Here is a 13,970-nt window from a genome sequence, read left to right on the forward strand (position 1 = left end):
TTGCTCTGGAGTCCAAGATCTGCAGCATCTTTGGAGAATCTTGGTATGGTGGTTTTATGGGCTGAAAGCTGCCCAATATTACTATTGGTCTGTTGATTAAGAAACTTATGGCTTAGAATTAGGAGCAGTAATTAGATCCAGAAGCAAGGGTGGGTACATCAGAATGTATACAGCCCTTAAGTAATGTGTTCCTAATACTCATATAAAACAAGGTGTGATTTGCGTGGCTTTTCTATTCTTCAGTGACAATTAGAGACAGAGTAGGAATGACTCTAGGAAGCTCTTGGTCTGGGAGGAAAAGGTTGTCTTTAGAATACTTTACAGCTTAAACCTTTGAAATACTTTGAAAACTTTCCAGCTTAAACCTTTCATTAATTTCTCTGTGTCATCTTAATATATTTGAACTCTGTAAAAAAATCATGCTGCAAAAAGTTCTCCCCACGTGTAATTTTTCCTCAAGTGAAGTGCATACCTTTCAAATTATAAACTTCCTACTTCTCCTAGGAAAATCCTCACTGTATAAATAATTGAACTCATCTGCTGTGAACACAAGTATTCTTTCTCTAGCAGTCTGAAATATATGCCTAAAAACATATCTTGTACTTTGTGCTTTAAATAGTAATTACTCCTGTGAAGTCACTGGAAGCCCTTAAAAGGATTTGACAGTTTCCCCACAATCTTTCAGTGAATGTAGTAGCTGGGCTGTGCAGTGCTACATCCACTGATAATTCAGCAGCTGAGGAACTCGGCAAAGCCTGCTCCAAACTTCTCAGCTGTTGACAGGCTTGACTTGCTGAGAACACTGGTTAAATATAGCACAAGCGAGCTGAGCTCAACAAAGTCATTGCTGTAACACTGTGTGAAGAGACCAGAAGAGGGGAAATACAATCTGAGAACTAAACTGCCAAAGCCTAACACCACCTAGCAACAGTTGAAAAAACTTTTAAACAAAAGTCTGGGTGAGACACAGACAGAGTATACCTCCTACTTCTGCCTGGAATTTCTGTGAGAAGCAGCTCCGGTCTTCTGTTCTCTAAACCATTTCCTTCATTACTTTAGCTGCTGGTAGACCTACAAAAGTGGGAAAAGTTTCTCTCTTTGTGTTCTCCTGGGCTGGATCAGTCTGCTACTGTGGTAGTGCTGTGGGACGAGCTACTGCGATCTTGTGTTGTGAAGGATATTACTAGGTTTGTGTTGCTGACAGGTAAGACTGAATTAACCATTCCAATGCATTCTTTTCAAAAGAAGTTTTCTTTTCTAGTGACTATTGCTTCTTTTCTTTTATGAACAATCTTCTGCATAGTTTGGAAGCATCAGTAGATAAAAGCGGGGATAACAGGTTTAGATTTTTATTTTAGACTTTCATTACAGAAAAACATTGCTTAAATAACTTTTGCAGTTCTTAGAACGAGCATAAACAAATGCCTAGTAATAATATGAAAAAGTGTGCATAGAATTTGACATGTATCTTGCTTATATATGCTTACATGCTGACAGAAGACAAACCAACATTCAAGAATAGAATACATCTCATCCCTTACCAGTGATAGTCTAGCAGCTATTAAAAGTGACAGCCTGTGCAAGAAGTAAGGGGAAATAGCTATTCACATTCACTAACTGAATGAACTGAATACTTTGTGACCCAGTGCATTTGTACTTTTTGTTTCCTTACTAACTTTTAGTACACAGGCACACCTGGTGCCTTTCATACTATCCTTTTGACATGAGCTCCTGGTTCTTCCTCTTGTACTTTTTTATATAGAACAAATATGTATCTCTGCTCGATTGATTTGTTGTATAATGCGACTGTCCTAAAGACTGACCTTACATTTATTGTAGACAAGCGTGCTTGAGCTAGATCACTGTTGTTAAAGTATTTGTTTCTTTTAGCAAAATAAATGAGAAATCAGTGCTCAGATGTTTTACACTGACAACAGAATGGAAGCCTGTTTATCTGTTGGCAATGCATATCAGATAGTCCCATAACGATCATGTAATTTAAGGGAGGAATTGCTTAGTATGATTTGCTTTGTCTAAACTGACAAAAGCTGTTTGGTCAATTGAAGAATGAATCCCCCCTATCCCACCCTCCCCCTGCAGTCTTTTAAAGCCATTTTCTTAAAACAAAAGAAAATTAGTATGCATGAATTTTTAAAAGATGTACCGATTATGAATTCACATGTAATATGAATTCAGTTATGAAGGCAAAGATTTAAAGAATGCACTTAACCCATGAAAAATCCTGTTCACAGATTTATGTAGTATTGTTTCAGATGAAAAATATTTGTCCTAAAGAAGGAATGGACTGAGCGAGTCTCTGCTGACTGTCTGTGGTGTTTGACACAGTCTGTGGACTCTGTGACTGCCTCAGGGAGATGAGAAGGTCTTGCTTGCTAATAATTCTAGTTTCATCTCTGCATACTATACAAATGACATCAATACCACATCTTAGCAGTGGCATACTTACAGATTTGATGAAATTAAAATACTCTGAAGCCGCTTTGACTTGATGGCTAAGAATGTAACTGCCTGTGAAACAATAAGATAAATGGATTATTAGGATGGAGGAAAATTCTTTAAAAATAATAGTTTACATTTTATTTCATAGCAAGGGGCACACTACTTAAGCACTAAATAGGAATACTTTTTGGTGGCCATGATTTAATGTGATAATCATTACTGTGGAATTACTACAGCACTGTGTTATCCCATATCTAAATCTCAAAAGGAAGCTTTAGTATTGCTTTTTAATATAGACATATCTGGAGAAGGTTGGGTGGTTTGTGGTTTTTTCTTTGCTTTTGTTTTTAAGAAGGCTGTACAGTGAGAACTGAAACTGAAACAATATGATTTGTACAGGTTTTGTCATCTTGACATTAGTGTGAATATTACCACTTCTTTTGACAGAGTTAATTGTCAAATAATAACCTTTGGAGAAAAGGCTAATTTGACCTTCTGAATATGTAGGGATGACGAAACCTGGAAAATGCTATGCTAATTATCAACTGCTTTTTGCTTTTAGTTGTTGCTTAGCATAATATATGACTTTATAATTTTACTTTTCTTCCACAATTTACTTTGAGCAAAGTTTTTAAAAGAAAAAGGTAAATTAGCCTGAAAACTGTCAAATAAGTGATTTTTGAACAGTCTGATAGCAACTTCTAACTCTAATACATGGAATTGTGGTTTTACATACATCTGTCTTCCTTTCTACTTTAAAATGGAGGTGGAGGCTAAAATTACTCTTCTCAACAGGTGTCCACAAAGAGGCCCTGGGATTTTCCAATCAAATCTGTGGAATATGTAACGTGTCTATTCCACAGATGGTTTCATATTTTAAGAATAGCCAACTCTACTAATGACTCCAGTGAAACCAAGCTCGATTTTATATCAAATCAAAAAGCAATTTAGGTTTTGGCGATATATCCCATTGTAGAGATTTTCTTAGAAGACAAGTAGACATAGCATACCCATTTATTTTCCTTATTAGATATTATTCTGATTTTATTTATATTCCCATAACTTTGGAATGAATGGTGCTTTTCATGGTGCTAAAGACTGTGTATTCTTCCCGATCTGAATCCACTTCCAGATTCTGGCTGTGGGTTATTGTTTCACCTTCATTGGGTCAATATTATAATTTAGGGCCTCTTCTAGCCAGTATAGCCACAGCTAAAGTTATTGTCTTAAATGTTTTGTTATCACTTCAGTCTTTCAGTCTCATTATAGAACATGTGGTTCATTTTAGTACCAAATTTGAAGACTTGAAATTAATCTTAAAAACTCATGTTCACATGTGCCCTGATTTTCCCCAACTCCTGCTCATATCTGGTAGAGTAATACCTTTGGCTCTGGTGTTAAATGGTCCATCTACTACACTACTGGCTTTATCGAGCTTGACATTGACCTAATGACATGAGTTTTCTATAGTGCGTCTCACTGTAGCACCTGGCACTAATGTGATGGAAAGACTAAACTTGTCTACTAGCAGAGCTATGTTGACCAATGTAGGGTTCTGACAATATGGTTGTGCCCATGAAGCAGCTTATGGAGTAAGCATAATTACATTGGGAAATCTTTACTTCTACCTGTTTTTTCCTCTGAGATACAATTTCATCAGTGTAGCCATTTCCATACTGATGCAGGTGTATCAGTAAAACTCCTCCTGATACAGGATCTTTCTGTTGGCACAGATTCAACACATTTTTCATTTAAGGTTTTAGGTAATCTCATCTAAAACAGTTGATGTGCCCCCCAGGCATAAATTAAAAATGTGCCTCAGAGCTGTGCTGTGTCAGAAGCCAGGTTTATGCCACTGAATTCAGAATGAGATTTCCTTTGAGTTTAATAAGATCAGGTCTTCAATAATTAATATATAAATTTACAGTCCCCTCAAGAGCATTTAACAAAATGCATCATCTTGTATTGCTGTCCAAATATTTTTTCCAAAGAGACATTTTACTTTTTTTCTAATTTCCTGTTTCTTCCTGTCTCAAAGCTTGTTGTTAGAGTTTGACATACTATTTTAATATATAAACTGAATTTGGGGGCAGGGATTTTGTAGTTCTACATGTCTAAAATGCAATTTTGAGAAATAGAGCTGTAAAGTTTGTGAAGAAGCCAGATGACACAAGACAAAGGAGAAGGAACTCCAAATATTCCTACTTCCTATTTCACAAAAAAATATTTAGTGTGCAAAACCTAAGATAAGAACTGAAAGCTAGAAAGATAAAATAGTGTATGTGATAAAAAAATATGAATATGTTGTATAGAAAAGTTTTAATGCTTCTTTACAAGAAGCACAAGCACCTGTACTTTTCAGAATCATCTTCTTCTGGTGCTTTTCATTTTTAGCCTTTTCACTTTTCATTTCTCAGTTTTTTTCTACTAAAAGTTGTGTCCTAATTTTATACAGAATGCAGGGGATTATTTGGGGAATACAGGCTTTTCTTGATATTGGAAGATAATGAATAACTGAGGAAACAATATTTCATAAAGAATTAAGATTTCTTAACCTCTCTTTTTCTCCTCTAGTAGCTAATATTTGTACCAGGTTAGTGATACTAGAAAAATAAGGCATTTGTAACACAGTCTGGTAGTTATTCTTTGAGGTACGGTGTCCAAAGGACAGGAACAATTGTGCCCATTGCCTGTTCAGGAGAGACAGTGGGAGTCTCTAGTCATGTTGAAGATTGTATTGTATTGTAAGATTGTAATGTATTTGTAAAAATTGCTTCTTTCTGGAGACTTGATTAGCTTTTTCCTTTTATTTTTGGGTCTTTCCACCTCTCCCTCCAGCTTCTGCAGATAGTCTGCATTTTCTGTATTCCTTTTTATTCTTACTATTATAGCAAAATAAGTGCTAGTATCAATGCAAGCGCAAAGTCTTCCTAAATTGGGACAGCTTGGGTTTTGTGGTTTGTTCGTGTTTTTTTTTTTATTCAAGATGGCTTTGCCCTATAATTCTCATTCCGCTTTGGCTGGACTGTATCACTATATCTCTGAATATTTTCCACAAGTAAAGCATACAAATTCTAGCTGTAAAGATGATATGTGAGATTACATAGACTGTGGTCTCCTCCAAAATGCTTTGCACACTTCACGAATACAACGCAGAAGTCAATTCCTACATTTAAAAGCATATATCCTAAAAGCAAAATTGCATTTTTAGTTTGGAATCATTGTTCTGTAGATGCACAGCTGTTAAAATGCATGGTTTATCCTGGGCTGTTTAGTGAGTAGTGCTCCAAGGCAATGGAATGGCATCGCTCCCCCCTCCGGTTAATAAATCCTCCCTCCAGTTAATTGCTATATGTGGTATTATAAAACTGAGGAGAAAATCAAGAATTCCAGCATCCAGTTCCTTAATCGTGCAGCTCTATGAGAGCTGAAGCTTAGTCAGAAATGTGCATATGTATGTGCACGTGTGCATGCCTTTTGTAAGAAAAGAAATGCTTTTTGGCATTACAGAATACATTGCTGAAGGAGTGGGACAAACACATCTGAAGTACAGGGAAATAGGCTGGAGCTTGTACTTTTTCCCTTAAATGGGCAACCCATCTAGTTGCTCTTAGCTGACACAAGCAAAGGGGTGTGTGGATCTAAAAGATTGCTGTACATTGTCCAAATGTGTTTCATTTCAAAGCTGATAAAATGGCAATTAAAATCTTCATTATTTGTGATGTGGCCAGACTCTTTCAGATCTAAGCCAGTGGGGTTTCAGAGGAAAAACCTCAATGAATTTGCAATAAAGTTTTTCATTTTTATTTGTATACTTTAAGAGCTCTTTAATGCAGTAAGGGTTGCTTTCTTTGCTTTTCTTTTTGGGGAAATGGCATCAAAGGGTATAATGTTTTGTGATTTATGCTGTTCAAAAGTTTTTTCCAGTGCATATGTAAAAGTAATATTTTGGAAGTTAAATCTATTTTCTATGTGAAGTCCACAGTATTTAGGGGGTTGTAGGCTTGGGGGGGGAGGTAATTGACTAGTGTGTCATGAGAGTGGATAGCAAGAGCCACAGCTTCACTAACAAATTAAAAAAAAGAAAAAGTGGATTCTATTATAATAAAAGAAAAGGAATTTTTAGAAACTGCTTTCAAGGCTGCTGTTATTAAAAAAAAGATAATTGAAAATGAAATCCTGCGTGTCCTTGGGACAAGAATTTTCATTAGAGTTTATCAGACTGCTTGCATTTTTCAGAAAATACAAAGCAAATGAACGCAACAGAAAGCAGGAGACTGCTAACATCAGTGCAATCAAACTGCTGCCAACTTGCCTTGTTTATCTAAGAGATCTCTGTGAAAATAAGGTCTTTCCCACACATGCATGAGTCATAGGATGTAATGGGGCTAAGCAGACTTGCTTCAGCTTTCTAATGTGTGCATGTCTAAACTAACCTGTTTTAGTGCCTGTTCCTGTAGCTAAATGAGAACTAGCTTGACAACAGGAAGGGAGAAGTGGTGGTGAGTTCATGATGCTATTTCAGTGCAATAACCTGAATACGAAGGAAACGATGCAATTTCCATTTATTGGGAAAACTGCAGTTACTGTGACAACAAATACACACTAAAGAAAACATATACAATTTATTCTGAAGTTCAGATTTGTGAACGTAATAGGTAGGATATTCATAAAACCTCACACTGTCAAGTTATGTGACTCAAAGAACATTCTTACTTTAAAAATATATAATCCAGGTTGTTGAAAAAATATCCCCTTAAAAGCCATAGGCAAGGATGTAAATGAAAGGGTGGCAAAGCACATGTGATTAACTATGACTGCTTTGGTGTAAAGCTGACTAATATTTTTTTAAATTAGGCATATATTTCTCATGCTAAAGCTATTCAATTCCTGTGTCTGTCATTCATACTTATCCCCAAAGTTTCACTTGCCCCACTGTCTGTAATCACAAAACCTCTTGGATCTAACTTTTACAGTAAAGATGACTGGAGTTCTTCTATAGTGTTTCATTTCTCCTACTTTTTTTTTTTTTTCTACAAGGACTTCGGTAATAAAATGAAACACAAACAATATTCCAGTAGATAAGGATTTCAGTTCTTCAATCTGATAAAATTATTTAGAGGAAAAATAAACATTCCAATGCTTGGCTCTGGGCAGGAGTCAGAAGGAAGGGAACGATGCCATGCTAGATGTCCTCAAGCATGTCAAACATACCGGAGAACAAGATGTCCCTTCTGCATGGAGGGACACATTTGGCAACAGAGCTCCTGAGTGCCAGAGGAAACACATTATGAGGCAGCTGGCTATGGCAACTACTTCCACTAGCCAGAAGCTAGAATCTAAGTAAAAAAAGGCATCACTTTGCAAATAGTAAAAGGCAGGGTCACAGTGGTATGCTCTCTGAATAAGAGGTGCCACTTACGGTGTTACAGAACCAGAATTAAGGTGGAAGGAACTGACAAAAGCCATCCAGTCTTGTTCAAAGAGGGCTAACTCCAGAATCTCGTCAGGTTGCTCAGGGCTTTGATTGTTTACAGTTATCTTGAGTATTTTTAATCTGCAGTTATTCTAAGGTCTCACATTTTATTTGGACCACAAAGTTTTGAACATGGCTGGCTGAGGAATGTTTTGCCAGTGATGATAATCACTGTATCAAAATCCGTATGCTGAATCAAAGTTGGCAGGAGCAACAACTGATACTAGTATAAATCACAGGCCTTTGGCTCTTTCAAAATTGCAAAAGAAGCAATATTGATAGGTGGGTTTTGTTCAATTTTATTATGTTTGAGGTGTTGTATCTAAACTAAGCATAATAAGAGCCAAAAATTTTGTATAAAATTTTTTACCCTAGTTCACTCCAGCTTTTAGTATGGACACCTTCCTCCTCTCTACCACATTGTGCTTGAAAGCCAAACATTTAGAATTAGGATGCCATTAAGGTGCCATCTCTTTGAAAAAGAATTCTGAAAATAAAAGGTTGAGTATATGCTATCTTTATCTTTCTAGGAAGTCCAATAAGCTGAAAAACTAGCATTGAGATTGTAAGTAATAAGCAAATAAGGAAGGAAAACAGAGATGCTGGTTTTGAGGAAGGAAACCCTGCAGACTGCTTCCACTGCTGAGTTCACTGTTCTTCCTGAGCATCTCTTTTCAATTGTATCCTAATCAGGAGCAGAGAATGATGCACATATGGCAAACAGGATTCCTAGATAGAGTTCTGGTTGAACCAACCTGAGACTAGCTCTTTTGGTTTAGAAAAGCCCTTGGTTGAGCAAGCATCTAAATTTACCTGGTGGTGATTACCATAGCATGAAACAAGGACAAGGTAGTGGCCTTGTGGCACTCAAAGGGATGTGGCAGGCAATCTTTCCATATATAATTTCTCATACCTATTAAGAATAAACTCTTAAGACAGCTATTCTTCTCTTTAGATATCTATCTCAGCAAGTAATGTTCCTAGAACTGGATGCTGTAACTGAAATTTTGCCATCATCAAAGACTGGGGAATTCTCGCAGTGTGGGAGTATGGAGGTCTCAGATCCCATTGTACTTGTCTAGAGCAAATTCAGTGCTTGCTGCAGAGAGGAACTTGAGGAGCTAATCCCTTGCACGCATACAGGTTATACAAAGAATTGCTTCAGCAGGAGGACAAGAAGCTTAGTGTTTTACAGCTGGGGGCCTCTAAACCATGGGTTAACCAGATAACAGTGTCTTTAAATACCCTGCCTTGAATCCATTTGTGCAGTGGTTTTAAAAGAACTGATTTTTCTGCTTTCAGAGGGTGTGTTCTTAAACCCCAAATTATTTTGGAACAGCTTTTTATTAGAAAGACGGAGGGAGTACAATGTTAAGTACCTTTGGTGCAGAATTTGATCTATTTGTAAATGGAAATATACAACAGGATTGCTGTGGTGCTTGGGGGCCCAAGAAGACCTGTTCAGAGCTCTCTCTGTGACAGTGACACAGCTGCCTGGCTGCAAGAAAACAATTTCCCTGCAGTGATACTAGTTTCTAGCCCCTCTATCACTACCAGCCACACAACCTGTATTATCACAGGTCTCTGAGAACTAACGAAGTGCTAGAAAAATATGTGATGTTAACTGTAGACAGTGTAATGAGTTTCTCCTTAGCTTAGATAGAACAAAGAAAACGCAGGAAAATATCAGAAATAAACTGAATAATCTGTATAAGTATTCAGTGAAGACTCTGAACACAACAGTTTGTAAGTTTAAGGAATAAATAGGGTGGGAACAATTCTACAGGCTGCTACTGTCTACTCAAAAAATCCCTCAAAGTCAGCAAGTATATAAAAAAATGAGGCAAGCATAACTTCACACAAGGAAGGTTAATTTAGATGCCTCCAGCATTAGTTGTATTGAACAACAACTAAATCACACGGCAGGGAACAGGCTGTAAGAGAAGCAGGACATCTGATAGATTGCTTATTAATCAGGAACACTTTGCTAAATTCAGGTTCCCTCTCCAAAATATTCATGCCATATTTGAATTTTGTTGTTTATATCTTTCAAATAGTGTTAGCTTAAACTGTGAAGTGCTAAGTATCATACCAGTAGAGAGGAAGGCTGGTTAAATGGCTGGCTTTCACAGCAGTGGCTCCTTATATGACTCTCAGCAAGTTATTTACTTCTACACTTTTAATAACACCTGGGATGTTACAAGAATAAATATAGTAGTCACTGACAACCTGAGATGTTGCAGTATTGAACATCATGTCAACAGCTTTGAATAAGGAGACTTAAATAGCCCTCCTTGGAAACTAGATTCTGTTGAGAGAAGTAGGAATAGAAGTTAGATTAGTCTGAATGACAAGAATATGTATTTTTAGAGGAGCTCCCCAGAGGGAAACATATTTGTGCCCTGACTTGCGAATAGCAAGAAATCAGCTGTACTGGTAAAAGCACAGCAGAAAAAGGAAAGATGAGGACCAGGGATGTGACCAGGAAGCTGCAGGAACAAAACTATACCAAAATAGAAACCAAACTAATACCAATACTAAGATGTTTCAGGAAAAACAAGACCATTTCCTCCAGTTCAGTTGCACCAGAAGTAATTCATAGGGCAGAGCTGGCACTGTCAGCTTGTGAACTTGTTATTATGGGAGTGCCCAGGAGAAGCTGAACTGGTACAGGGAGGAGGCATCTGGGGAAAAAAACAGCTTGGAGGAAAAAGGACCTTTGAGGGAAGGGGTGGGCAGGTGACTAATTTGGGTGATTGCCTAAATTAGCCTGTTATGGGACTCCCCTGGAGCCACTATGGGGCTGAGGGAAGGCCACATTAATTCCACATACTGGGTAGAGCACCTTGAAACCAGAAATGTCCTGCAGTGCTGCCTGTCTGCTGCAGGCTCAGCAAATAACCAGGGTCTCCAGTCCTGCCTACTTTGTTAAAGCAATGGCAGCAACTCAGTTCTTGGCAACTGTAATTTCTGATAAGGACTTACCCTCGACAATTGCATTGCCATTGCATGAGTCTCAACTTCAATTAAGAACAGAGAAAATCATTAAAAAACAGTCCTGGTGGCTTCAGGAGAATTGATATTTGTGAGCTCTAGATGATCTGATGCCATGATGTGAGGCCGTCAAATCCCCTGACATGCAGCTTTGGAAGATTATCTCAAGATTTCGAATGTGTGTGATTGGCAATACCAGTAGACAGAAGGGACAGCGAGTCTGAGAGCAGGGCAGAATCCTACACTCATGAATGTGCCACAGAACAGAAGAGGCAGGACAAGGCTTGCAGCCACAGCTGCTGAAACACTACTGAAGGCAATGCAGGTCTACAACATCATGCCCTGCCATGGTGTAATGGCAGTGGCAACGGTGAAGGCGAGTCCAAGGCTAGTCCAGATCAAAGTAGGAGGTCTGGAAATTATTTGTTACTTTACTTGAAAACCTTTCCAGGGGAGGAAATAATGTGGTAATAAATGACCCTTCCTTCGATTTCATGAAAGGGAGGTCAGGTCTGTATTTTGAGAGCTTCCCTTGATAAAAGGTGTGAAATGTGGAAGTCCAAGCAGCCACTCATGTACCTGGACAAAACTCCTCTGCATGTCCTTCTCTGCTGAGAGGCGGTGAAAGCCGTAGTCCTCCCCTGGGGCACAGTGCAGGGAATGGTTGAGGGAAGATAAGGAAAACAAACCTACCAAAAAAAAGAGTGGGGAGAGTGAAAAATTAAAGTCTCCTGCAGTGGTTGTGTTAAGCTGCAAAACAGGGAGGTGATCTTTTGCGTGAACTCAACTAGTTTTAGGAAACCACTTAATTTCACTTGAAAAATAGGGACCTACAGTGAGAACATTTTGAAGTCTTAAAAATTGTTAGAGTTGCATAAGTACCATAGTTCTGTACTGAAAGACCAGCATTTCAGCAGCTGATTTAGCATTGTCGAGAGTGGAGCACCCATTCTCTTACAAAGTCATGCCATTCTTTTGTTGCATCTTTTTTTTTTTTTTTTTAATTTAAGGGCTTTGTTTTGGGGGAGGGTGGTTTGGTTTTTTTTGTGTGTGTTATGTGGGTTTTTTTGGTTTTTTCTTTTTTTTTTTTTTTAGAGTGAACAAAGTTAAACTCCCAAGGGTTTGGACCTACTGTCTCAAGGCTGAACTTAATATCTAATCTCCACACTCCCCTGAACAGCTTACTTCATTCTTGTTTTCCTGGTGTGAAAACAAGGGACTCTGAGAAACAGACAGCTAGTGACTGCATTTCAGGGTGGTCATTTGGTTGCCTCTTGAATCAGGCAGCTTGAAATGCTTGAAAACATCTCAGTGTATCTCCCCCAGAGGATACATATACATCACATCTCTGATGTGTCTAAGCTCCCTTGGCCTCTGTCCAGGAACATCCAGATTTCCTGACTCATGGCAATGTACCCTGTCTGGTTGTACTTCATTAGCAGCAGCTCAAAAATCAGAACAGTATTCTGCTATTGCATAAGTTTTTCCAAGCAGTAAACAATAACACCCTGCCACAAGCTTTATTACATTTATCTTGGAATTCAGGAACCGAAGGAGGCTGCTGATTGTTTTCCTTAATAGCAACACAAAAAGACTGCAAGATATTATTCTTTAATAAATATTTCCCAGATAGCTTAGTATCTTGTTAAATGGTCTGAAAAGGAAGAATAAATGCTACAGTAACAATAATAAACCAATAACTTTTCTTCCAACTGAGAAACATGGTTAGGGTTTTTTATTATCATACCAGTGTTATTTTTATATCAACACTTATACACTAAATGGGTGAGGGTGTAATTAAAAGTACAGAAGATGAAAATAGCAGGAAAAGTTACATTTTGTACGAGTAGTGCCGCACCTTTCAGTAAGTGCTATTCTAAATAGCTTTTCTTTACTTGCATCTCAAGTATTTGTTTAAACAATTTTAAAAGCAGTGGCATTATCAACTGGCTCAAAGCAAGTTTGAAAATAAACAGTCCACGACTGTTACTGGGGTTCATTAAAAGAAAACACAGTCTGACTCTAAAATCTATTTGGAGATACAACTGCTCCACTCCCCTGCTTGTGGCATGATGCAGCTGCTCTTTCTTTAATATTTTTGCTGACAGCTACAGCTGACAGATAACATTTCAGTTCACCCCAACATCAACCCTATCTCAAGGCTCCCTTACTTAGATTGAAAATGCTGCCTTATTCGTCGCTTTACCTGCATCGCAGTGCAGCCCTGTAACTATGCAATTATTCATATTGGCCATTTGTAATGGAGTGGCAGAAATAGGGATGTAGTCCAGTCATGTGTCGGGGGAGCACATCAGCCATCTCACAGTTGCTAATAACGCAACAACAGCTCCTCTTCTCTCCCGTGTCATATCCTCTCCATGCTCTAAGAAAATAGGCACCTGAATCTGGGAGTAAAAATAATATTTCATATATAGCTGTGCAATATATGGGTTGATAATTTATATTAGTTATCACCTTATATCTTGTGTGGAAGACAACTTCCTGCTGCAAGTAATAGAGGAGCCGACAAGGAGAGGTGCCATGCTTGACCTTGTGCTCACCAACAGGGAAGGGCTGGTTGGAAATGTGACACTCCAGGGCAGCCTTGGATGCAGCGATCATGAGATGGTCGAATTTGAGATCCTCAGAACAGTGAGAAGAGCCTGCAGCAAGCTCACTGCTCTGGACTGCAAGAGAGCAGACTTTGGCCTCTTCAGGAACCTGCTTAGTAAGGTTCCATGGGATATAGCCCTGGAGGGCAGGGGGGCCCAAGACTGTTGCTTGATATTCAAGGATCACCTGCTACAAGCTCAGGAGTGCTGCATCCCAACTAGAAGGAAGTGCAGCAGGAGGGCCAGGAGACCTCCTTGGATGGATAAGGAGCTGCTGAGGAAGCTTTGAGGGAAAAAAAAGGCTTACAAAGGTGGAAGCAAGGACAGGCAGCCTGGGAAGAATACAGGGATGTTGTCCGGGAAGCTAGGGACCAGATTAGGAAAGCTAAGGCCCAGTTAGAATTAAACTCGGCTAGGGATGTGAAAGC

At 38.5% G+C, this 13,970-nt stretch overlaps 1 protein-coding gene across 5 annotated transcripts in view; it reads left to right on the plus strand.

The window, feature by feature from the left end:
* Nucleotides 1-725: 725 nt before the first annotated feature.
* FILIP1 (filamin A interacting protein 1) overlaps nucleotides 726-13,970 on the plus strand; it is a 110,908-nt gene continuing 97,663 nt past the window's right edge. For 3 of the 5 annotated variants that reach the window (XM_065681404.1, XM_065681399.1, XM_065681400.1), the window contains exon 1: nucleotides 726-1,204. The gene's annotated coding sequence lies outside the window, so the exon portion shown is untranslated. The remainder of the gene's footprint in view (nucleotides 1,205-13,970) is intronic. The other 2 variants (XM_065681401.1, XM_065681402.1) reach the window with 2 other exon arrangements.

This window comes from Lathamus discolor, chromosome 5, assembly GCF_037157495.1.
Source record: "Lathamus discolor isolate bLatDis1 chromosome 5, bLatDis1.hap1, whole genome shotgun sequence".
NCBI classification, from domain to species: domain Eukaryota; kingdom Metazoa; phylum Chordata; class Aves; order Psittaciformes; family Psittacidae; genus Lathamus; species Lathamus discolor.